This window comes from Pavona decussata, unplaced genomic scaffold, assembly GCF_977016875.1.
Source record: "Pavona decussata unplaced genomic scaffold, jaPavDecu1.1 SCAFFOLD_53, whole genome shotgun sequence".
NCBI classification, from domain to species: Eukaryota; Metazoa; Cnidaria; class Anthozoa; order Scleractinia; family Agariciidae; genus Pavona; species Pavona decussata.
Genome location: NW_028145475.1, coordinates 5,265,001 through 5,290,882, shown reverse-complemented (window position 1 = coordinate 5,290,882; position 25,882 = coordinate 5,265,001). Strand labels below are relative to the sequence as shown.

The 25,882-nt window shown below is 39.2% G+C and overlaps 1 long non-coding RNA gene and 3 pseudogenes across 1 annotated transcript; 3 read left to right on the top strand and 1 right to left on the bottom strand.

Moving 5' to 3' along the window:
* Positions 1-4,389: 4,389 nt before the first annotated feature.
* Positions 4,390-6,334, top strand: LOC146480693 (uncharacterized; annotated as a pseudogene).
* A 2,439-nt stretch (positions 6,335-8,773) lies between these two features.
* LOC146480692 (uncharacterized) lies at positions 8,774-11,206 on the top strand (annotated as a pseudogene).
* A 1,232-nt stretch (positions 11,207-12,438) lies between these two features.
* On the bottom strand, positions 12,439-15,735 carry LOC146480691 (uncharacterized). Its single transcript, XR_014864670.1, has 3 exons — positions 14,999-15,735; positions 14,438-14,502; positions 12,439-12,973 (listed from the first exon to the last, which is right to left on the bottom strand). It is a non-coding gene; the product is annotated as an uncharacterized LOC146480691 (long non-coding RNA).
* Positions 15,736-25,299: 9,564 nt separating this feature from the next.
* The window catches only part of LOC146480690 (uncharacterized), a 3,655-nt pseudogene continuing 3,072 nt past the window's right edge, over positions 25,300-25,882 (top strand).

The window sequence follows — 25,882 nt, the reverse complement described above, 5'->3', positions numbered from 1 at the left end:
TGGAGGATTATTGGGCTCAAGCCAATAAGATGAAATAAGAGGGACAACTGCAACCTTTCTATCCAAGGGAAGAATTTTACCAAGATGATGAACAACGTTGCAGTCAATAAATTATTCCAAGTGAGATCATTTTTGAAAGTTATTGTCACTGAATTAGCATGCTCATCCACCTCAATTCCATATCTAGTACGAATTATGATTTTTTTGTAAAGAAGATTAAAAACTTCCACTGGATGTAGCTTGCTCATTCTCAGAGACAGGCCCTTGTTTATGGAACTTGTCATCTTAATCATGATCCTTTCCAGCATTGGATAAATTGGGGCGAGCTTGTACTTGGATCTGTTACGAAGAGATCCTAAATTTCCTTCAACAATATTCTCAGCCAGCCAGTTTCGCTCATGAAGGGTTTGATCCAGCTCTTTGAGCTTCAATCTACTTGAAATTTTTCGTTCAAATGACGATTTCTGCAGACTTATTGCATTTTTTATTGCCTTGCAAATTTCCTTCGCGTTGGTCTCACTACTGTCCACGATCTTGGATTTTTTTTGTTTTCAGTACCCATTCCTTTCCAAGCTTGTGTTAGTAAAAGTCTTGTATTTCATTAGAATGATATCGAGATTTATGTTAAAAGACCATAGTCAATCACTATGCTTTACGTGCCATTTTCTGTGTCATCGAAATTCAAGCTTTTGACAACCACGTTTCCTGGCTATGACCCAGAGTCTCTGCAAGGATGGACAAACTGGGTAGACATTCTTCTGGGTTATGACTACTTCAGTTTATTTCCAAAGCATATGGAGGCAAAGTGTGGATAGAATCTAAGTATCATGAACGGAGAATTTGGAGCCTGCCTTCAAGGTGTCCATCCTGACCTTAAGGAAGAAACTGTGTATGACTCAAATCTTGTGAAGACGATTCACAACACAGAAATCAAGTACAAGGCCTGCCATGTACGTGTTGACACACCCTAAATCTCAGCAAGATTTTGTTGACCCTGTAAAGTGGGAGAAGCATGCAAGTTTCAGAGTACAGACAAATGTGGCAGAACCCTTTGCCAGCAGAAATCTGGGACAACAGGTATGAAAATTTCATTATGGAGAAGACAGGAACTGAAATCACTCCACAGTGTGGTGGATGTCATTGTGGGAAGTGTCCAACTGTTGGTCACAGCTACTCATTCAAGGAGGAGCAGGAGTTGATTCTAGAGAATTTAGTCTATAATAAGGAGAATCAGTGCTGGATAACACGCTACCCTTAGTTGGTGGATCCATCAACCTTACCCAAAAATTATCATGCGGCCTTAGCCACCCTCAGGAAAATAGAGCAAACCATCAGTAAGAATGAGCAGTGGGCTGTAACATACCATAAGCAGATGCAAGATATGCGGGATTGAGGTGTTGCTAGAAAGCTGTCTAAGGACGAGGAGCAGCAATGGAACAGTCCCACCTTTTTACATTTTTCACTTGGTGGTGGTCAACCCAAGGTCAAATTCAACACCAGTGGTTCATTTAGCTTCCTTGCTTGCACATCATTTTAACTAATGATTAATTAAATTCGAAATATCACCTCCACAAGATTGTAAGGATCAACTATGTACACCGAAAAAAGCACAAATAAAGATTACTATTACTATTAAAGATTACTATTGTGTTTAATTCCAGTCAGGTGTATCAAGGAAGATCTCTTAAGAGGCAGTCCGCATAAGAACGGATAAGGCAAATTTCTGGGACGTAGCGAAGATGGCGGACGTGTTTTTTTGCGCTCCGACCATGCCTTCCTAAAATCGTTCTTGGAGTTGACAAACTATCCGTAACCATGAGTTCTGAGGCGGCTGCTGAAGAACTAAATACTCCCGCTACAAAAGATAACCCTTAGAAAAGAAATAGGCAACAAAGAAGTCCGCAAACTAACGATGAAGAACAACAAGATGGCGCTACCCCGTGCGCCGAAAGACTCAAACATATCGAAGAAAAATTGGACAAGGTCCTCCTTAAGAAAGTGGAGGAAGAAAAACAGATTATGACAGACAGCCTTGAATTTACGCAGAATGAAGTGAAAGAGTTAAAAGTTCAGCTTGAGTTGACTACCGCTAGCTTGCAGGACGCAAACAAAAAACTTGCTAAGCTTAATGAGCTTGAGCAACACCAAATAAAACAAGAATGCTACAAGTGCATAGGATACCAACAAGGCCGCTCGCTGACAAAAAACCTTACCCAAGACCTATTATAGCGAAAGTGTCATTCTTTCAAGATAAAGAATTTATCAAGTCCCAAATCAAAAATCTACAAAAAGGCGCAAAGTTCGGAGTAGCTGACGACTTTCCTCTGGAGGTCGATGAAATCAGGAAAGACCTCCAACCAGTTCTAAAAAATGCCAGGAGCGAGCAGAAAACTGCATTCTTCAATGTGGAGAAACTTATAATTGATGGCGTTGTTTATCGAGGCCCTGAAACAAAGAGTTTTCCGATCTACGGTCGCCTTATGGAACGTGGTAACCCTACAATTTAATTGAACTAGCAAGTCATGGTCAAGTCCTTTCAGGTACTTTTGCCCCCCGTGCCAGCCAGGAAAGTGTGCCGATAGATAAGTTTAGGTCTAGTAGCTATGTATTTGTGTAGAGATTTCAAGATTCATCAATGTCTAACCGTTTTCTTATACATCCTCCTCGCAACATTATATTCCACTACCATACCTAGTTCTGCTTACCTTTTAATTATCATGTTTGCCTTGTTCATGTCTCACCTACGAAACCGTCCAGAAATATTTAATTTTTCGTTTGTTCTTTATTTATTTCTGCCAAGGTTTTCAAGTCCGCGGATTGAATCAAATTATCAAATGTTGCTTGACAACCTAAGTCTAGATGGATCTCAAAGTTAGCACTCTGAATGTCACAGGTTTAAACAAATCATGCAAACAAAGACAGCTATTTAGATGGCTGCACCAACAAAACGCTGAGGTAATTTTCCTCCAAGAAACGTACTTGTCAACACAAACGATCAAAATCTGGGAAAATGTATGGGGCGGGAAAATATGTGCTAGTCACGGCTCTACCCATAGTCGCGGCGTTATGATAATGTTTAAGCCAAGACTTGACGTAACCATCGAAAACATTATCTCCGATAAAAATGACGGATACATCGTAGCTGAGGCAACTTTGGGTGAAACAAAAATAGTGTTTTGGAATATTTACGCCCCAAACGACACAACACTTCAGGTTCATTTCCTGAGGGACTTATCACAGTCCATTATTAATCAATATGCAAATGAAAGAATAGTGCTAGCTGGGGATTTCAACTGTGCCTAAATGACCTTGACAAACATGGTGGACGCTCCCTGGAGCATAAAAAAAAATGTTATCAATGAATTGAATACTCTTTTATTTACACATGATCTTGTGTACACGTGGAGACTAAAAAATCAGAATCTTCCAGGTTTTACATGGAGTAACCCTTCTATGAAAATTCAGTGCAGGTTGGACTATCTGTTTCTATCCAAAAATTTCGAGCGACCTATCGCCGATATCAAAATAATGCCGAACATATTCTCAGATCATTCGGCGCTCAACGTACTGATAGGTGCTGAAGACGAACAAGCACAGCGCAGCCCGGGTTTCTGGAAATTTAATAACTCGCTATTGGCTGACAAAACCTATGTTGAACTCACAACAACAAAAACATTCCTGAATATGTTAAAAAATATCAAGAACTTGAAAACAAAGGGCTTTTGTGGGAAATGATCAAGATGAAATCAAATTAGCGATTTTTCAGTACAAGATTATCCACAATATACTTTGCACCAATAGCCTATTGTATAAAATGAAGAAGACTAAGGCGGCGGAGTGTCCCTTTTGTATTAATACCGATCAAACAATGTTGCATTTGTTCATCAGATGCCCCCAGGCCCAAGCCTTCTGGTCTGAATTTTTGGTTTGGTACAACTACCGTTGTAAGACGACAGCTACCCTAACAAAAAACAATATTATATATGGTCTGGTACACAATTTTACTTTGTGTTTAACCCTCAACCATCTCGTTCTTCTTGGAAAATATTTTCTGTACAAATGTGCAATTAATGGAGCTAGACTTCATTTCGCGGAGAGACTTGGTGCAGGAAAAATTGATCTGGAGAGATATATAGCAGTACAAGCAAAAAAAACTAGTGCATTCTTTAAAAAATGGCAATTTTTCCTTTAATGCTACATAGCCACGTTTAAGTATCGTGTTGCGTTACCATCTTCTTCTATCTACGGTTAGCCTTACACTACAGAATATCTTGTTTATATAAGCAGTATAATTAACTTTGGTTTTTATGCTTGTTATTTCTCTCTTTCACCAAAGATAAGCAGAATTAAATTATATGAAATTAGACAAAAAGACGGTTAAAATAGATCTTAGAAGTAAAAATGTGTATTAAGACTCATTTAGAATTATCTATTCTAGTATAATGTATAATAATTCTTTGGATATGTAAGATTATACTTTGTTTATTAATAATAAAGTACAGAAGTAATGAAAATGTAAAAGTTTGTATGTGTTTTGTAGTAAATGGTGCTTAATGCGCCATACTGTAACCGTACCGGCAGTCCAGGTGTAGAGTTGTGAACTGATGTAATTGTAACAGTAATGTCATTAGTGTTAGTACTTGTAACATTGTAACATAACGCAGAATAAAAATTTTTAAAAAAAATTGTCTTTTCACCGATTTCGCTGATTTTTTCTATGAACATCAATCTTTATATCCCATAAACAAATATCACATTCACTGAGCTCAATACGATTTTGTTTGCCTGTATGACTTGGCCTCTGACAATAATTTTGACGATTATTCCAATGTTGGCAATTCGTCATTGGATTCATGTGACATTGAAATGAACAACACCTTGATTATGAACAGTCCAAATGCATGTAAGGCGCCTTCATCTTCCAAACAAGTCCAGGTTCCAGATCTGCCGTTGAGACCATACAGGAAAGCTAGAAAGAGAACACAGCAAGTCATGAGGTCTAAGACAATTGACCTTCTTGCAGATTCTGCCAAAAAATTTGTGCACTTCAAGGGTGAGGACATTCCTAATTTTATAAGTGATTTGGTTGTCAGTGGAAAATGGAAAGGAACATTTGGAGACATTATCCACACTAAGTCTGACACTGACGATCTTTTTCCTACGCAAACTTGCAGCAGATTACCAAAGCTGCAAAGACAAAGCTGAAAACAAGCCATCCGTTTGAACTGGCAAAGCAGAAACAAAGAGTACTGATTAGCAGCACTTTGAAGGGGAGTAAAATATCTTTCAGTGGTGTGACGTCAGATATTTTTAAATCACGCGTTGAGGCAGCTCAAGATCTGGGCAGGATACAAAGCTATCCAGATGAGAAAAGGCGACTTCTGTCACTTGTTGCCATGGATTTCTCATATTCCACATTGCAGCGATATTTCTGTTGTTCGTCAAAAAGTATAACAGCTGCAAGAGTTAGCTGTATACTATTTGGTCGTGGCGGCGTTCCGTCGGACAACTATAAGTTCACACGCCAATGTGTCAGTGCTAAAGTACTCATGGAACTGACAGGATTTTTCTATCGAGATGATGTGTCACACCATCATCATGCCATAGTGTTTTGGTCAGGGCCGAAGAGACAGCAGTCAGATACTGCCAAGATACAATTAAGGGACTTGTGGACCAGTATCTTCTTGAGTTTCCCAATGGAGTCAAGAGAACTTACATCTATACACTCTTGCCTGCCAATTTTCTTACAGACACAATGCTTGCAGGTTTATGTAACCTTTGTGATGATTTTGGCCACACTTATTTTGATGAGCTGTGTACATTTATTGAGGAGGTTTCTTCAGTGTGCCCTGGCCTAAATGGATCAGCCCTGATCAAAGATGTGCGAACTTATCAGAAATTTTTGAAAACCAAGTTTTCTAAACTGGCACACCAGCATTCACCATGACTTGAACTCTGCATGTCACATGCATTTGATTCCTGCACAGAAGATCATAAGGCAATGGGTACAGATTTTTCACCCTTCTATGCTACACACAGCTCTCTATTGGAAGAGATTGAATCACTTCCAGAAAAACAGAGCTTAAGTCAAGATTGGCAGAATTGTACTACACTCACTGTGACTACTTGTCACACTTGCTGCGTACGAAACACCAGGGTGAATACTACAAGTTTGTACTGGAGAGTGTGTTATAATCATTGACTATACGACGTAATAAGTTCCATTGATCAAGTCAGAGGAGTTATTTTTCATGCCTATTCTATAGCATTTCAATTCTTTATTTAATTATCATTTTATCAACGAAGTCTTAAAGAATTGGTTACGTCTTACGTTATTTCCCCCTTTTTTTGGTGTTTATGTGGGTGTGTGTGTGTGTGTGTGTGTGATAAATTAGAATTGTAAGTAGTGTAAGCATTGTACTTATTAGTAGTATGAGCATTGTATGGATGGTATTGATAGTATAGCTAATATTGTAAATAGTGCAAGTATAGTGAATATTGTTAGCAGTATTTAGTATCAGTAGTGTTTAGTACTGTAAACATTTAATATATGTCTGTAAGGCAAATAAAAAAAAAAATCATTGACTATAAGATGAAACTTGAATTAGGAAAGAGAACCAGAGAGATCCAAAGGGATTGGTATGGAAAGAGAGGCATTTCTCTTTACGGGTGCTACGTCATTGCCCAGGTTACTGAAAATGAGAAGAGTAGTGAAGTCTTTGACTTGTGGTCTGAAGGCACCAAGCAAGATGCCTTCTTTAAACAGAGTGCGTTGGATGTGTGCTTTACTTGGCTGGAGAGACCCTTCCCAGGTTTTGCTGCGTACCTCTTTTCCGGTATGAATCTTTACTGTATTTGCGCAAAGCTATGCCTATCACTCTTTAGGCTGCCTACTTTGTTAAAAAAATATATAATTTCCCAATAGAATCAGCCTTTTACAATTCTTGTTCCCTGTATTAATATGATAACGACTTAAAGAAAATGACTTCTCTCGAACGTAAAAACTACGTGAAATATTTAAGTATTCTGGTTGACAGTTACCTCTCCTGGAGATACCACATAGACTATATTTCATCAAAAATAAGTCAAGGTGTTGGGATTATTTCGAGGCTTAGGCATTTTCTGCCTACAAGTACCCTTTTAAGAATCCATCGTTCCTTAATTGAACCTTACATCTCTTATGGATTAGCTGCCTGGGGACAAGCTGCCGCTTCTCATCTAAACAAAATTCTTCTGCTGCAAAAATGAGCCCTTCACCTGATGTACTTTTCTGATAGTAGAACACATGCCATCCCTCTGTTTGTCAGTTCCGGTCTTTTGCCTCTGAATATGCTCTATTATAAGCATACTGCAACTCTAATGCATGATATTTTTAGCCATTGTGCTCCTCCAAAAATCTCTGAACTGTTCACTCGTTCTGACCAGATCCATTCTCACCGCACTAGATTTTCAGCATCGGGTAATTTTCATGTCCAACTTTCAAGACTCAACCAACAGCTGCTGTCCCTTTCTAGAATTGGAATGAGAATTTGGAATAAAATTCCTCCTCAACTACGAGAGCTACGTAAAATACTTTTTTTTTCAAGCGTAAACTGCATGAATTGCTCTTAAAGGTTCTCGAGACTGAGGAGGTGTATGTTCTGATCATAAACTTTCAAAATGAAACTTATCGTTGACCAAGAAAAATTCTCAACTTGCATAAAATGTTCTTGGTAACATTTTTTGCATTTGTATTTTTCTTAAAAACAGCACTAAAAGTGGAAGTTTATTGCAGAAAAAGTATGAAAAGCAGTAACATCACCTTACCACCTTAGGCCTTATAACAATAATAATTATTATAAGTCACTGGCCAAATTTTCCTTCAGAAGAATGGAAGATGAAGGGGAAATTTGATACAAATCTCAGTTGTTAAGGACACCTGACAGCATAACAATTATGATAGGCATGTACATGTATATAATGTTCATTGTATTAGTATTAGTTTCTTGCAGTGTCATTCGACAAAATGGATACCTTTTAGTATCCACAAGTGTATAATTTTTCTTTTCCCTTATAGGGAATGAAAAAGGTCTCCTGTTTTCCATTGTGCATTGACCGAAGTAAAGTTCCCAAGAAAATGGTCACCTTCAACGACATTTCCTTGCTTGGAAACTTTATATTTCCTATCGAAGGGGAATATGAGGGCGGTATAATTGCAACTTCATTGGCCGGTGAGGGGAAAGTCTCTAAAAAGAGTAAAGGGCAACTCAAGAAAATGGCATCAAGAGAATCCCCTTTGGCTGGATCAACAGGTGCATCTGCGCCATCTGAATTACCACAACACAGTGATGAAGAGCCTTCAAACACCTCTCGTCCAGGGGACATCTATAGTATTCATAAACCATGCTCTAGAACCAATACAGGTGCCATCTCTTTTGAAAATGACAGGATCCTGACATCTTTGTTTCCTTCAAAGGGGTTTGGGCTAAAGAAAGAACTCTGGCAAGAGAACGTTCTACTTGCACGCTCTACGATTCTGGTGATATCAGAATGGTTGTTTATGAAAACATGATAAAAGCCCTAAGGTTAAGTTGGTTAAAAAAGATTGTAGATGATGGTTATAATTGCTTCTGGAAACTTTACGGAGGACTGTTTTTACTTAACTGTGACTGCGACGTTGATAAATTTAATACCTTACCCGATTTTTATTATTAACTTTCATTATGGTGGTCAGAATTACGAGATGTTGCTGATTGTGATGGTGAATATAAATATATCGTTTGGAACAATAGATCGTTTTCACGTGACGTCACATCATTTCCGTTCGCCATATTGGTGGACCAATTTTCCCGGGAAATTCCAAAATGGCGTTCCGTCCTCAAGAGAGTGAAGTCAACAATGTGAATAATTCATGCAAAAATAGCAAACAAAAACCGTCCATACCTTTGTCGGCTTATGCTAATAAGTTGGAGGAAAAGGTCAAGAAGCGTTACATTGAAAAAATTTCGGCCATAGGAATCGATCTGGTCTTGATTGAGGGCAAACTTCGAACCCGATTGCTTACCTCCAGTGGAATCGACCGACCTACTGTTGTACCTTGTTTTGGAGACGGGTTATTACACGAAACAGCAATTTAACGCATTTCGAAGCCTACAAGCGTACAATCAGATGGTATCTGGATTTATTTCAAGTGTACAAGGCCACATCATAAATGATAAATTTGTAGTTTTGGCGAAAGTAAGACATTCTCAGAGAATGAATGATGCGTTGATTCCAGTGTGGATTATCACAGAAAAGCAGGGAACAATAATTTCTGCCCACTGTTGTGGATGTAAGGCTGGTCTCGGAGAATCCTGTTCACATGTAGCCAGTACACTATTTTACCTCGAGGCATGGACAAAAATTAATGGCAAGCTGACGTGCACGCAAGTGAAGTGTTCGTGGATCTTACCTTCGTATGTAAAGGAAGTTCAGTACGCAAGAGTTCGCAATATCAATTTCACCTCTGCAAAGAAAATGAAAGCTGACCTGGATGCAACGTTGGACAGTCGTTTGGAGACTTCTGAAGCAAGAAACAGTCCTCCTGATGTAAGAAGCCGGTCCAAAATTGTTCCATCTCCATTGGAAGAGGAGATGGATTCTTTCTACGCTGAATTAAATGGCTGTAAAATCAAGCCCATCGCCCTCAGTCTAGTTGCTCCTTTTGCGGAGAGCTTTGTGCAAAAGAGCCGCGAAATTCCAACTGTAGCAGACCCTACATATCAAGATCTTCAATATCCAGAATTGTTGGAGGTTTGTTCTAAACAAGTACTAAAGCTTTCTGACAATGGAATTTCTCAAATTGAGAAAGACACTAGAACCCAGTCACAGGGGTCTGCCTTTTTCAAACACAGAGCTGGTAGGATTGGAGCTTCTCAAAGCAAGCAAGCATCTCATACAGACCCTGCATTGCCTTCTCAGTCTCTAATTCAATCTATTTGCTACCCTGAACTGAATAAATTATTCTCCAAAGCAATAAAACATGGGTGTAAACATGAGGCACAAGCAATCAGTGCTTTTGAAGAAGTTATGAAAGAGCAGCATATAAATTTCCAAATAGTGAAATGTGGTGTTTTTATCAATAAAGAATACCCCTGGCTACATGCAACCCCAGACTTTCTCTGTTCTTGTGACTGTTGCAGAGAAGGATGCGGAGAAGTCAAGTGTCCTCTGTGCATTGAAAATTGTGACTTTGAGATCTATGTTTTGAAAGGTTCATCATGCCTGAAGAAAGATGCTGCTGGTGATTTTTGGCTGAAAAATGATCATGCCTACTACTATCAAACACAGCAACAACTCTTTACAGTAAAAAGAAAATACTGTCATTTTATTGTGTGCTTTTGGTGCTTGTGGCACAGCTAAATTTTTTCATCAGCGAATTCTGCCTGATAAAGAACACTGGAGTTCTGTTGTGCCCAAGCTCACCCATTTTTGGAGAACTTGCATTCTTCCTGAAGTGCTTGGTAAGTGGTACACAAGGAACCACTTCAGTCAGCCCAGCTCATTACCAAAAGCAGACAGGGTTTGCTACTGCAGAAAGAGCACTGATGAGGACTGTGTTGTTTGTTGCAATCCTAATTGTCCTATTATTACCTTTCATTTATCATGTCTCAAGATTGAAAGCATTCCAAAAACTTGGTACTGCCCTCACTGCAGAACCCTACCCCAGTACAAAAGGACACGGAAAGCAACAAAAAACAGTTCAAGTGTCCCCCACTCAGCAATGAGCCTTGATAGCATATGCATATGCAAATCAAGGCCCCATGACTCTGAAAAACTCCTACAATGCCCGAATGAATCATGTGATAATGGAAACTTTTTCCATCTCATCTGCCTCAAATACAAGAAGATGCCAAACAATAGCCAAACTACCTGGGTTTGTCCCCCTTGCAAGAAAAAGGTGAACTCAAGTAAATTAAGGCATGGGTCTCCACTGAAAAAATGTCATTTTAAAATAAAGTGGCGCCATTCGAAGAAGTTGCAACCGAACTTTATAAGACTTGGACAGTTGAATCCAAGTGACATGAGAAATGCGTTGTTAAAATATCACGTGACCTTGTCACGTGACAAATGATTAAGGAGTTTGGATAACAGAGAAAAAAATACCGATTTTTAAGGTAAAATGGGAACACTCTTTCTTTGTACCTTAAATAATCTTGTGTCCCATTCAAAAAGTTGGATACTTGAACTGTTAAACTGTGCCTGGCAATATAAGGAAACAGTCAGTTCTGCTAGAGCAGTTTCTCTGTGAAGTCAAAACATACGATAATGCGATCATTTTCCTTTAATGTGAATGTTTAATTTGCTCGCTTTTCAAATTTCCAATCGTAGTTATGTAGGAAATAACGTTTTCTGTTAGTGCTGGGTGATAAAAACTTGCTATGGTACATATAAAGTGTTCCCCTAGAGCGAAATATCTTCCCACAACACCGTTGTCCACCATTTTGAATTTGCTATGTTGACGGGGCAATTCATCAAGCAGGAAAGGCTGGGTACGAAACATCTCGTTGTCTTAGAGACGAATTCACCAATGGAATGATCGAATAAAAGAAAGGCCTGGTTGCATCAATAAAAATGGCGAAGGAAGAACCCACAGTTTCTGGCGAATGGTGGCTTTTTTGTGAGATTTTGGAGCTTTTTGTGATCGTTTTTTCTCAAGAAAGGTACAGATCGGTAAAAGAGCTTTCGCTAACAATGCTGTCTTCTTTTTGGGGGCCTTTCAGGTTTTTAAAAGGTGATAAATAAACACTTTTCTGAGGAAAATATTGGTGTTGTTACGGTTACTTGTTGTATCAAAAATTCCCCTTGCGAACCGCATTGCAAGTCATGGAGAACCCAGTATTTTCTTAATTTATGCCGGTATCTGATAGGCACGCTTTTTTTTGGCGCTAAATCCAAAATAAATTAAATCAATGCTAATGCTAATCGATCGAACAACGGCACTTATGCACGATAATTGTATGCACTTTATAGAAAGATTGTAATTTTCCTAAACGTTTACAAGACCCCTTTTCGCTGAGAGTGAGTTCCAGGTATATCAAGTATACACAAATCGTTTCCGCGACCACTGCTGATAAAGTGTTTTAGACGAAAACGATTCCACGACTTGGCGCCATAATATGGCGCTCACCTTCGGATGTGGATTTGCTCGAGTTGCAGTTAAATCTAGCTATCTCAAGCTCAATGGCAAAGTGGAGTATGATCAAGAACAGAGGTGGAAACGATACTCAAAAAACGTTTTGAAGTCAACAAATATTCTTTGAACAAGCGCTCCAAGAGCATTGTACTTCATTTTAAAAGATGGAAGACATCAGAGAGGGAAAAATACATCGAGCACTTCAGCCCCAACAACTGGGAAAAGCTTACAGAACACAAAAAGAGACAACATTGCCGTTCGCAGTGCAAGGCCTGTGACATCCACCATTTTTCATTTCAATCTTTATTCCCCATGTGGGGTTGCAAGACAAATTCTGTAACAAGTGATGATATTTACAAAAAAATCAACAGTCGAGTCCTTAAAGCATCATCTGCTGGAAATGTGAAAGTTACAAAAAAGGCCCTTAAAGCTGCCACAAAAGAAGTGTATGAAAAAATTAATGCCCCCTTTGAAAAGACATTTGGGGTGACATTTGTTGTTGCACAAATCAGTCTTCCTGAGCTCAATGTTCAAGTAAAAAAGTCCCGTGTTGAGTTGAAACGGGAAATGAGAAATAAATCCAGAGCTGAGAAGAAAAATATCCAGGACCAATGGGCACAGAAGGAATGCGATACCATGCTTGGCACTAGGCAAACCTACAGCCAACGTCAAGAGCAGCGGTTGTCGCTTTACTTTGAAAGCAAGGAGGATGCTGAAAACAGGTCCAACAAAAGATCACTCGCAGAAGAACAAGGCCAACGAAAGAAGAAAAGGCACTCTCCAAAGCCAGATGATCTTAAATTTGACAAGGATGGGCTCCTAGAAGAAGTAAATTCCATGAAAGATGGAGAAAGGGTGAGCAAATAATAATATTGGTTCCTTGAGCTACAATATATGTACAGTATATGAGTTATTTCTCTTCTTGAATAATGACCCAACTACGATCAGATGACACAAGATGAAGTGAGTTCCAGACTAAGGCAGCTGGGGGAGGATCTAGGGGAAGAAAGTCCATCTCAGATCAAAAAAAGGCTCAAAGAAATAGAACGGACGAAGCATCTTATGGTTTAGGGTGACAATTCCACTCTTCTAAATCATGGCCACCTTTTATTGACCGTCAATGTTGTATATGAGGCACTTTACCTAGAGAACGAAGAAATGAAGGACAAGGGGCAGGAGAACATTGATGAGCAATCTCTAGTGGAAAAACCTCATGTATACATATTGGGGAGGTGTGGATCCTCTGAGGTTGAACAGCTTGCCTACATCAACACCAGAAAGGCCTGTTTGCAAAGCCTGAGTACAACCTTGACAGCATCAAATGGTGTATCAATCAGTGACATCATGAGGTTTTTCCATGGAGATGGCCGACAGCAAGAATTTGAGGCTGGAGAACAGAAAGGTGGAAACGCTGGTTGTGCCAGTTGCAGTGGTGATGCCAGAAAGTACAAGGACCTGGCAGTTTCCCTCAGCAGATCGCACATGAGCCTGACAGAGCGGCAAAAGAAGGTGTTACAGGGACCCGCTGGACAAAACAAGAGAAATGGTGGTTTGAGACCTTTCAAAGACCTTCGTCTAGAAGAGCTGAAGAGAGAGTGCAATGCACGAGGCCTGCCCTGTGATGGTCAGAAAAAAGAATTACAGGAAGTTCTTAAGGAGGAGATTGGTGGTATTCAGCGAGTCCCTGCTATGATCTTCTTTGATCAAGAAAAAACATTGGCAGATATTGGTTTAGGTGAGAATAGTATAACCAATCTACCTTTGCATTTATCAAATAAACACTATTATCCACTTCCACATCATTCAGTGAATAACAGTCAAGAAAACACTGCTTAATAGACAGTGCATCATTTTTAAGGAACAATCTGAGCTCCACTGTAGATTAATACTGTTTTAACATTAAAGAGGAAGTATTTTAGGGGTTAGGTGTTAAACTTTAACAATTTTTGGTCTGAAGCAGGATAAGATCAGAAAACCAACATGTCCATACCCTACCACTCTTGTTAGCTATCATAGGAAGGGAAGGCGGAGTAGAGTAAATGGTAAAGATAACAGAGGCTGAGCATAATTTCTAATGCACATATGCTGTGGTTTAATTTTTTGTTTTTTTTGGTTTAAAATTTTTCAAACCAGTTTAATTTTTATTTTCCTTTGTGCAGAATTCATTTTTGTAATCTGAGACAAAGGGAAATAAAAATCAAACTGGTTAGAAAATTTCTAAACCAAAACAAATTTTGAACCACAACACATAATTATTTCAAACAGGAACATATGAAGTCCTACCTACAGAGCCTCTCCATGACATGAAAGAACATATAGCCAATGTCCTGACTGAACTGCCCTCTCACCTTGACAAAGAAGAAAATGAAGAATTTAAAGACATCATAGAATGCTCCTTAGGGGGAAAAGAAAAGCTACATGGCTGTGACTATCGACTTGCTGCTGTTATCGTGGCTCAATATTTAAGAGGTACTTGCCATTTAAATTAAAACTGGTTTTCCTAACTATTGGTATACTGTAGGTAAAATACAAATACCCTGTCATTTTAATTTTTTGCATAAAGAGGACTGTGCAAGGAACATCCATATTGACATACATCTTCAAGTAAATTGTAGGAGGCTTACCACTTTATGGTCACTTTTTTGAACAAATAACTATGATTGTGTTCACTATTGTATAACACATGGAATGTTGCCCTCTGGTCACTAAGGTAATAGTGCTGTATCAAGAAACTATATTATTTTGTAATGATCATATTTTCCTTTTGCATTCAGATTGTACTGAAGAAGGTACTAGCCATCATAAGCTGCTACTAAAATAAATGTTGACATTGATTCCATTTACCTCAGTGTAGCACTGAGTCAGTGCTACACAATGTATGCTGTAATGGTATTTCAAATGTACTGATGACCATAACTCTTTGGTAGGAAAAGTAAGACCCAACATACAGACATTGCTGGATTCCGTGACAGAGCTCAGTCAACTGCTGTACTTGCCAGCACATTTATGCTGTCCAAAATTAGTTCTGCGTCTACACAATCAAGCTTTCATCCATGCCATGATCTGCAAGGAAGTGACTGGGAAACCAAAGTCCCTCACTGAAAGAAAATTTTACGGCAGGTATTGGCATTCTCTAACTGCTCACGCTGCCAAGCAAAGCAGGATTGTTTCTCTGTAGTCAACTAACACTGAAGAAGAGGAACGGCACTTCAACACCCTACAAGGTGTTACCAAATTAACGAACAGGAGACCTGGTGACATCATCACTCCAAGCCTCATCCGTCTACAAGCCGAACAAAAGCTTAAAGCCAACAATTCAGTGAAAACGCAGGAATCACAAATTTCGAAATATTACAGCACTCTACCACCATTTCCAAACACAGTTGTTCCAAATCGGTATATTATTAAAAACCCAAAAGAATACCAGGCTCACCTACAGAGTATCAGCGACTTCATTGCCTGTGGTGAAGATGTTTGGTGGCATCAAATTTTGGCTGGAGTTGAATTCTTTGGAAGCAACCTAAAGCTAGAGGAACAGCACCTATCTGATTACTGGGAAAGATGCCTGAGTGATGACACTATCACAATTCCTCACAGAGTTATCAGAACATACAACCAACAAGGTGACTGCACCAGAGTCATACAGACCAACTTTTTGTACAGAGATAATGAAAGTGACAGTGAAAGTACTCCAATCCAGGAAGAAATAGAGAATAAAGAAAATGAAGATCCTGCTCCAACTCTGGTGGTAGAGGGTAAATAGCATACTGCGACTCGCAACTTGCGCCCAGGAGATGTCGCGATTGTTGCAGACAAGAATAATCTAGGAGGAGATCATCGGTTGGCCCTTGTGAGAGATGTGCTTCCAGGAGAAGATGATAGTGTCCCCAGGATGACCATTCAGTACAAGAGCTATTGCACTGGGGGGTTATCATGAGTACCGAGGCGCAAAGGACACTGTAGTCTCAAGAGCAGTCCAATGGCTTTCCCTTCTTGTCCCAGTAGACTAAAGACTAAGACTTTAGTTGAGAAATGCAAATGATTCCGAAAAATGATGAGGAACATTTTTACTGGTGACACTTAGTAATTAGTGTCTTGTTACAAGTTGTATTGCAGCGACCACCACCCTCCTGGTGTGTTGAGAGCGTGATTTATATTTTTTTAATCAGGATTTAATGTTCGTTGCAATTCAAAGTTAGAGAACATTGTTTTGTTTCTGAGCCACCAGGATGAACTTTTCAAGCGGTCTTACTGTTAGATACCAATCATCCCTCCCGGGGAGCAAGAAAATGTGCTTTTGCAAAAATGGCCTCGCCATGTTTTTTTCTGCTCTTGTATAACTCATGTTTTTACATCGATGAGCATGAATAGCAACAACCTACGTATAATTTAAAGTAGTGATTTTTTTTGTACTGTTGCAAAATAGTTTGTAAATTTGTCACAAAAGTTTTACCTTGCTTGCTTGATTGATAAAGAAGAGAGTTGAAACGTCGGTTGCCCTCTACATTGTATTAAGATTGATGCTGCCACAAAAATAGTCGCTCTCAAATGCAATGGAATATATGTCAACAAAGATCTTGCCCAGGAAACCCTTGATTAATGCGGAGGTCAGCAAACAAAGTTGGAAGAAGCAAAGAGAAATGGCAAAATAGCTTACTATCTTTTGGAAAATCTGATTGTGAGAGATAGACCACCTTACCACAGATAAGTTTATTTACGTTGTTGTAAGTTGAAAATGATTGAAACGCATCTCTATTTATATCTGTATACCTTTTCGTTTAAAAAGATGTCTCTAATTCCTTTACATAAATTACCATTCCACTATTTAGACGACCAAGGAGGAAATTTGAGGTATCCCATGATGCAACGCGGATCAACTATATTATCAACTGGAATTGTCCCCGTGACCATTCATTCACCATGGAATTGCTCGAAGAGAACGCATCAATGCTCGCCGTGTCGCCATTACTATATGTTCACTGTTTAGATTTTAACAGTGAATTGTACATTTGATCGACAAATTTAGCTTGTTGCAGGTTCCTGACGATGTTAGGACACGTTAGTTTCCCAAATAACTTAAGAGAACGGTGGCTTTGTCTGTTTGTGTTCACGGAAAAGCTCAAAGACCTTGAGAACAAGACTTCCCCGGCCGTTGTTAAAGTGAAATCGAGCTGCATCCACAAGGTTAGTAAGTTGTTGTTTGATGCTTATGAGGTTTTAAAATTCAAAGTTTGCTTGTGTTTTGTTTTTATCGTTTTTGAATATGATCGTAGCCGATCATGGTCAATTGATGGATCCTTTGTTCTGAGAAATTTTCACACGTATTCAACTTCTTTTTATTCAGCTGGAAAATGAAAGCAACAAAGATCAAGGCCGTCATGTGGTAGTTGTATATGACTTCAACTTGCTGCTGAATCAGACAAGCGTTGCTATAAATCTTCCTCCATACAACGACTACGAGGAAGAGAACAACATTGAAGAGATGCCATGGCTGGACATAACGCGTATGGACTGCAACTGCAATTGTTGTCCCAATGTGTCAAATGTTGCTGTGCGCACTAGTGTTGTTTTTACTGCCTCTCAAATCCGTTCGGATTCTGGTGAATCGACATGTGATTCCGACAGCAATATCAGTGAACATGACCTCTCTGAACTAGAGCCAGATCATCCCAGTACTGCTGATGTTGAAGAGACTCATTACGTGGAATATTTCAAACTAAAAGGTAGTACATACCATGAACACTTTCAAAAGGCTTTGAAACAAAGCAAGAGATCACTCCTGAATAAACAAGAAGTGCCTATCCAACTTGTTATAGAACCAGCAAATGCAAAAGACGAAAATGCAATTGTGGTGCAAGCAGAACTTGAAGGCATGTGGCAACCTGTGGGTTATATTCCTGCTATCAAAGTTAAAAAGGCCAACGAGGCATTGAACAAGACAGCAATTAGAACTGCTAAATCTAAAGGCATTGAATGGAAGTACATTTATGGACTTGGAGAGTTTAGATATGTTGCATTAATTGTTGTAACAAAAGTGGATAAATGGCTACCTTCAGATAAAAAGTATCAGTATAATATCTTCTGATTACTGTTCTGATTTTAGTTAGAAGATATCAAACACTTTATTGTATTACCTGTGTGACAGGAAGGGAAGAGGAACAGGGGAAATCGAGGAAGTGAGTGTGAGAAGGGGAAAGGTACCCCTTTCTAGCTTCTGCCACACAGGCTATTTATTATACCGCTAATATCTTTATCCTTTGACCGACTCTCTCGTCTGGGTTTTGACCCACTGTTTACGAATCATAACCTGGCGTTAATCCAATCAGATAGATCGCTATATTAACTTTGACTTAAAAGGGGTGTCTCATTGGTGTTACTTACACATGGGTGTTACCTCCACGTGTTTTCAAATTCTTTCAATGGTCCTTATTCTCTATTATTACAACATAAGATTAGAACGTTAACCAAGAGAATTGTAAGGGGATAGATATAACGATTGTTTTCACATCTTAAAAGTTAAAAAACCTATTTGGAGTGAAGGATACAGTTCCAAATGCTTTGCGTTCTCGTGTGGTGTACATGTGCAGGCTGTCATGCCCTGTTATGTCAGGGAAACCACTTCACATCTTGCCACACAGGTTCACGAACATATAAACTCTGACCGTAATTTCCACATCTCCAGGCATTTAAAGGACTCAGAGTCATGTAGCGATCTGTGTTAGGAGGCTTGTTTTTCCATTTTGGACTTGGCTACCACTACATTTCAACGTAAGATCAAAGAAACTGATGATGGATATGGTTGTATCTGGAACATGTCATTCAAATTCAAAGTGGTTTGTTTTCCAAATATTTAATATCTCCCCTATTTTGTTGTTTTGGCCCCTGAACGTAGCCCTCAGAAGCTGTTTCAAAATTCCCGCGGCCACCATAAAAATATTACCTTATAAGTTAAAACCCGAGTTCTCTTCAGGCGGGGAAGATAACAAAGAAGTCTTCAGTGAATCAGAAGAGGCCGAAAATGATTCTTTGGCTCATTTAAGTAATGAAAGTCACCTGGTAGAAACTTGTTGTTGTTCATGTAAGTGCTGTGTGGTAATGCAAAAAGAAATCGAGTGCATTTGGTGCAAAGAATTGTTGTTTCTGTGAAAGGTAGTCGGAGGTGATTCTATAAATTTTACTCGCATTTAGTTGATTTCTTTATCTAGTGGCAATTTATCATCTATCAGCGTCCTAGCTCGGCTTAACTTTCTACTCTGCAATCGAGTAAATATAAAGTTTATGTAATTTTTACACCTAGCTTTTTGTTTATTGTGGTTGAAATAGTTATCTAAATCATCTCGGCTTTGATACGCTTCGATTAAATGAAGATAAATCACAAGAGTTTTCACCTTTTGTCACCAAACATTTAAGCTTCCATGTTGTGTGCTTGAATAGAGATATGTTGTGAACTGCTTTGGTCAGTCTGCACGACCGAGAAAGTGCTGGCCTTCCAGACGGACAAGTGCCCAACAAGTATAACTGAACCAACGTTTTCATCCATGTTTCCCTCGAATTCACAAGCGTAAAATCCTACATGCCAAACTCGAGTCCAGTACATCATTAACCCCACTATCAAGAAGCTGTTGCTGTCTTCATGGACAGGGTACTTCAAATGCTTGTTTCAGACCAGGGTCCCAAGCTTAAGCATGTTCATGTGTTCTTAAATGGGCCCAGCTCTCAGTTTAAGAAGAGATATATGGTGAATTCTTACCAAAAGCTTAGATCAGTGGACATGAATCTCACCTGGCACTTTTCTGCCACGTCACATGGGAAGAGGGTTGATGGTATTGGAGGGAGAGAGTAAAGAGGGTTGTGTGGAGAGCAGTATCCTCTAGGAGGGTGCCAGTTGTTGCTGATGCTGTATCTTTTGCTAAGGTTACATCTGAATTGTGTAAAGCAGTTAAAGTCCGTTTCATCAGTTCTGAGGAGCTAGACAGGTCTGCTGATTTCCTAGACCTTAGCACTTGCTTTCAAGGAGCAGCAGCCATCCCTGGCATATCAAAATATCACTGCATTAAACCACAAGAGAGTGGACAGGCCAGATTCTGCATCCATTTGTCTCAGCCAGATTATGGGACCTAAACTTACAGCTGAGGGCATTGTCAACTTGGCTCTTCAAATTGAAGGTGACGCACCAGAAACCAATTTGCCAATATCAGCATTGATCACCAGGGCAGATGATAAAGAAGGGAAAGTCTCAAGTGTGAACAAAATCCTCAAGAAGTTTTTCCGACAGAATCGCTGGAATTTTATCGAACATAGCAACATTAATCAAACTCATTTAAATCGGGGAGGGTTACATCTGTCTAAGTCAGAATCTGCCCTTCTAGCACAGAATTTTGTAAACATATAGATTAGGTCTTTGCCGTTTGGGAGCCCGATCAGATTCCTGATCCTCCGAAATCTAAAAATTCCCTGGATTTCGGACAATCTTCACAAAACACCTACGGTAAGTCAGTTTTTGGACGTGGTTTGGTTATGGCATGTTTAAACGTATATAGTTTAGTATCTCACATCGATGATCTACGTAGTTGTGACGTAGTTCACAAGGACCGTGAAAATAATGGCAGACATGGTGGTAGTGTCTATTTTGTTGTTGAAGAATTACAGATTCATCAAGAAGAGATCAAAGACGACAAAGAAATTATGCTCATTTGGGGGTTTCAAAATGGACAATGCCATTCTATTAGTGACTGTCTCTCTGTGTTCAGTTAAAGCCAAGCTTCCCTCTAAGCTAACATTGATCGCTTCAATGCCTTATTTAGATCCTAAAAGTGTAAATTAAAATAGTACCAGCATGTCTGAGTCAAGGGAAGGTTTTGCTTCATTATGTCCCTCCTCACCGGAAAGAGCCATGTCATCATTGCAGAGGCTGTTGTCATTGGACGGAAACAAAGAATCAAACACAATAGAAGAAACTGAGCAAGGGTCAGCTCAGCTCAGCCCACTTAAAGGCTCAGTTTAGTCCTTTCGGGATTCACTTTGGGAGCTACCATCAAGCCACTGAAAGCGTTTTGAATAAGTTTTGTTTCAATTTTTTTATAAAAAGGTGAGATCTTTTGGATGAGGACTTGACGCAACTTCAAAGGAATGGAACAATAGCACAACAAAGTAACCATGACTTCTTGATATGTAACTAAACCGCACTGAATGACTTGGGACTTTCATGCATTTAAGTTTTTTCGCAAAATGTTTTCAAGTTTGATACGTATTTATGACAGCTTCAAAGAGTGACCTTGAATGAGGATTATCGATTACTATAGGCCAAGGTTCAATGTTTGTTTGTCAATCGGAGGTTCAAACTGCAAAGTTAATTTTCGCAAAGCCATCTTCAGATGCATGTTGCAATTCCCTCAAGGTACTATTGTAGAGATTTCTAAATGAAATTCAAGTTCATCCCTAAAATGTTGTTGTTGTTGTTGTTGTTGTTTTTGCAATTTCATTTATTTCAAATGAGGTCGGTTTGACTTAATAACCCAAGAAATGTTAAAAGTAAAATTGTCATGCCAACTAAGAAATTGTGAGCTATGTGACTGATCATGTAATGGACAGATGTGGAGCCCGCGAATTAAGCACTCCCAAGAACACAGCTAGTGATATGATTGAAACCTCGTTTACCACATCGTTTAGCTTGAAAGGTAGCTGATACCACAAACATATTCATGACTCTCAAAAACTGTAAGGATAAGATGATCAAGAATGAGTCAGTGCCAGTCAGGTTAAGCCTCGAACTAGTGAATATGTAGGATGAAAACGCCATATTAGTGTATGCTCATCCGGGTAATTCATGGCAACCAACTGGTTACATCCCAGGGGTCAAAGTAGTCAAGTTACCTTAGCTATCAACAGAAACGAGATCACAAGCATGGAAACAACTTCTATTAAGTAACAGCACGTTTGAGCAAATAACAGTTTCAAGCACTTTGGTACAGCATCCTTTTCCAAGAATGGAAAATGGATGGTAAACAGGGGCTGTTACAAATGTAATGAGGCTATTTAACAGTAGTACTTAAGGTTAACATGTACCTTCAGTGGTGCCTCCAGTTTACCGAATGCATCACAGATACCCAAAACCCTACATCGAATGCAAGTTTATAGAACTGGTTATTCAAATATTTCATTAGGTTTTTAAGAAAATGAATTCCCCAGTTTTCCACAACTAAACTGTACATTGTGCCCTCTTTTTGGACAAAACCATCTTCCTTTTGTACCTTCTGCCTTTTCAGTTTTCCTCCTGGCTTTGTACTGCAGTAATGCTGTATTAAAATGCTGAGGTTTTGTGATGAGATTATTAAGGCATATGAAGATAACATCCAGTGTCAAATAGCTCTGTTGTCACATTGTGATACAGAGTTGAGTGACTCAGAACGACCTTGCAAGCCTAATGATTGTTGTGATGTTTGTTAAAGAGTATGCAAATGCAATGGCGGTTCTCAATGGCCGATCAAATGTACTTCGCTTCATTCTCATCTGACGATAAAAAAAGTTCTCAGGTATGATTCTGCGGTTGCAATGTGTCTCAAACCAAGATTCTGCCGGTCAGGGAAGCACCCAGTATGGACGAAATCAATGGCCACGTCTTCTAGGATTTCTCTGCTGCAAAAAGACCTCCATTTCAAGAAGCTGCATTTGCCAGTCGCAGAGGAATAAGAGCAGTAGTAGCAGCCGTTGTTGAGCGATATTTTGCAGTGCAAGCCAGCAAACTGCAATGACTACAATGTTCCTTGGAAGAACCATCTCTTTCACATAATTTTTGTCCTCTGCAAAATGTTGTGACATCTGATATTTATCCACGCTAAACTGGCGTGCATAGGTAAAATGAATACGATAAGAACAAACAATTTGATTGATGTTTCCAATTGTAAATATACATTTTGTCATGTTTTTATTTCTCAGTGCGACCGTCATCAACATACAAAAATTTTTGAAGCAAAAATTTCTTTTTAATTTGGTTGAGCCTACAAAATTTTTTACATTTAGTGCGACCTGCCACTATGTACCACATATATTTTTTATCGCTTTTTAATTTATTGTTAAATATGATTTTGTTCCATTTTGTAGTTTTAACTATCATATTCCCTGCAGTTTCTTTTAGATATTATTCAACGTATTGTAAAGCGCATTAGATCACATACATACACTGAAAAGAAATCGGCAAAAAAAATTTCGGTTGAAAGATAATGAAAGATATCAAGGATAGCACTATGATTAACCCAGTGTAAGTCCTCAGGTAGATTGTCAGCAGTCATGTCAGCAGCCTCCATACAAAGGTAAAAGTTACTGATAACAAGGCCGGTTTCAAATGTTGCACTACTGCCATGTTAAACTAAATTCAGGAATTAAATTCGACGTTAAAAAATTATTTGGTGCAGCAACTTGAATTTAGTTCGACACAGCAATTGAATTAGACAGGGTCTGCCATGCTACCTGGCAGTGGCATGGCACAGTTTCAAAAGTTGTACTAGTGGCTGCAAATGCTTTAGAAGCCCATGGGCTACGGAAAAGAGTAGGACAAAATGGCGAAGTACCTTAAGCATGTGCACAATCTCTTGTTTCTGCATTTTTTTCTGATGAAAAAGACTTCTTGTCACCCTGCTTTACACCCAGTAAAAGTTGTGAATCTTAAGACTCTGAATAAGAAAGTTCCAACACGAAGAGCAACCCCAAAGCAAGAAAGTGAGAAGACTCAAAGGGGGCTGACCAGAATAAAACTGATAACAAGGGACGAAAATCTAGCTGGCAGGAGCATCACATCAATGACCTTGTTGATTTCTTAAAAAAAAATGTGCCAATACCAGGATCTGCAGCGACATTTGCAAGAAAATACAGCCAACACCTTATCCAACCATGTTTCAGTCCCCTCAGGAGCAAGTTGTCACGTTCGACTGCAACATGTACTCAAGTCGCCACCACTTCTGTGGCTTTTGGTCTTTCAATGTGGCGGTTAGCTCATCAAAATAGAAATCTACAAAGACCATATACATCAGTTGCGTGTTCTTTAGGCTATTTCTTTTAATTTGGAACTTCAAAACATGTGAATTTTTATAACTGAAGGAGGAGAGAACCTAACATGAGCCATGAGAGAACAGCATATTTGAGAGTTTACAACCAGCCACCAAGTGACTTTCCCCCACCTTATGATAACTTGTTCATTGCCCATGCGTAAAAAATAACAACACATACCGCGACCGAGTGACACTTCCACCACATAACCATAGCTAGTTCATTGGCATGCACGCATTCCGAGTTAAAAATGAGATAGGTATCCATGCCAAAGGGTTCTGTATGAGCTAGTGGGTTTACTGTTTCTTAAAGAAGTTGCAGTACGTACAGAGGTAGACTCAAATTAAAGAAACTTTTTCTGTGTTGGCTTTATTATCAGGATGGAGACCTTAGCTTTGCAGTCAACATCTTTTCATTTCAGGGAGTCTTCCACAATGACCTTGTTATACTCTCCTTCCAGAGAAGCATAGCTAGAGTTTTTCAAACAAAGCATGCTCTCCACATAAAGTTGTATTGGGCTTCTGTTGTGCTTGGTAAAGAGCGCATGTGTTGACCAGCAACTTAACAAATTCTTTACTCTTAAAATGAAACAATGTAGAGCAAAAACTGAAGCTCATCGTTACTTTGATTTAGGACACCAAATTCTCTCTGCAAAACCAACAACCACAAACTTTTGATAACAAGAAAGTTTGCCCCATCATCATCAAATCAGACATGTGATGGAAAGCCATACTCTCAAGTACTTTAGTATTTTCCTGCACTGTCATTGAAACACCACAAATACATAATTAAGCACGAACAACCATCAATCCCCCCTGCTATGACCATGCAGCACACCATACTTGCATCTGGAGTTTCAGCTTACAGTCCGGTGTGCAATGCATTATGGGCTTGGCCAAGGAAAAAAGTGAGCACCAAAAGCTTTAGGACGCCATCTTGGAATATTCGTGTGCACTCTGATTTCAGTCTTCTCAGACCTCTCGTGATTGTAGAACCATATCGATTCAAATTTTAAGTGTTCTATTTTAAGGATACATTGTACGAAGAACTCAAGCTAGTAATAACTAGTAAACATAGGACATTTTTTCCAAGTTTGCGACGAAATGTCGAGTGATTCGAACAGTCTTTTGCTCGATGAAGTGAACACGTGGAACGTCAATGCTTTGAGGTTGTTTTGCCGCAAACGAAACCTTGAAGTATCAGGAAACAGGGCAGAGCTGGTTGCTCGGGTATTTGCTGCATCTGAAATGGGTATTGCTGTCCAACCTTCAGCAAATGAACTGATTACAAGGACTGAAACTGAGAAGGCCGGTCGTTTTGCTACAAGTCGTTTCGCCCCAAATAGAAGTCGATTCACTGCACATGTAAAGTCGATTCGTTACAACCTCATGATACTCGAGGTCGTTTCGTTAAAAAATACTATAATGTATAAATTAGCTTAACAAACCTTTCATAACACGGCTTGACCGAACACAAACCTCCTTTGTAATTGAAAGGTAAGTACCCAGACCTCCGTGAGAATGAAACGTACGTACCCAAACCTCCAGACTTTCTAAAAGTCGTTCACTTCTCGTTTCCGGTTTGGCAGTAGAACAAGGCGATTTCATGTTGGTTTAGTTTATTTATCAAGGCTAAAGAGACTATAAATACATGTGGGACTTCAACTACAACTCAAGCGCATATTAT